Source organism: Rhagoletis pomonella, unplaced genomic scaffold (assembly GCF_013731165.1).
Source record: "Rhagoletis pomonella isolate Grant_MI unplaced genomic scaffold, Rhpom_1.0 Rhpom_scaffold_00014, whole genome shotgun sequence".
NCBI classification, from domain to species: Eukaryota; Metazoa; Arthropoda; class Insecta; order Diptera; family Tephritidae; genus Rhagoletis; species Rhagoletis pomonella.
Window position 1 is genome coordinate 14,179,686 of NW_023458568.1, and position 1,090 is coordinate 14,180,775.

The window sequence follows — 1,090 nt, forward strand, 5'->3', positions numbered from 1 at the left end:
AAAAGATAAAAAGACGTAACAAACATCATCGCTTAAATGGAAAAAGTAGTGAGTAATAATATTTTTGCATAAAACGATGTGGGGAGTTGCAATTCGTTCAAATACATAATATCAATCAAAAATTGAACTTTGAATTTTTTATTGCTTACGACTTTTTGCATTTTACGTGACGATATGAGGTTTTCTTTTAAATCGGTAAAATATATTTATATATCTACATATATATACCCTTGGGGTCAGCTGATTAAGTCAAGTGACATTTTGACTAATTTTGGTTATTTTTCTATTTTTCTGCATACCCAAAAATTTCTAAAAATTGTAAATAAAAAGCTTAACATTTTTGGGTGCAAAAGTAAATTTTTTTGCATAGCGATTGAAGAAAATTCAAACTTTAAAATCCAAAATGTTACTCATACGGAATGTTGGAGTATGTATGAGTACGGCCGTGTACGATATGGCGTATGAGTAACATTATTTTCTTTTGGTAGTAAAAGTGCAACATGAAATCAATTTAATTCAACGTTGCGTATGATAAACTTTTTTGAATATTATGCTGAGTATTTACAAATTCAGCATAAAACACATGTAAATACATATGTATGCATAAGTGCCAATTATTTAACATACCGCTTCCGTTTGTAAAAATGGATCCTATTTGCCCGGACAACCAAGAGGTGCTAGCGCAATCTAAAAGCAGATATATTAGTCAAATAAATTCGTATACAAAATTAATTATGCTGTTTATATACAAACCAATAGAACTGAATTGGAATTCGCGGTTATTTTCCATTACTTTAATTTCTTCCCGATTGATACGTTGAATTTTTAGTTATTTTTCTCTTATTATTTTTTATTGATAGCTTATTCGGTGAAATCAAAGTTTTCTTAAAGCAAACCCGTGTATAACACCACTTGGCGAAACTCCGTGGCTTTCCAACGAGGCAATTCTTCGAAGGGTCTACATTTTCGGCCAAACTCCTTTGGTGTGCATTTGCGAATAATTTTCATCCTTTCGTTTATCAAATCTTTTCCAACCAATTTCCTTTTTTTGTCCAAACTTTTCCCTTGCCATAATAACATGCAATTTTTT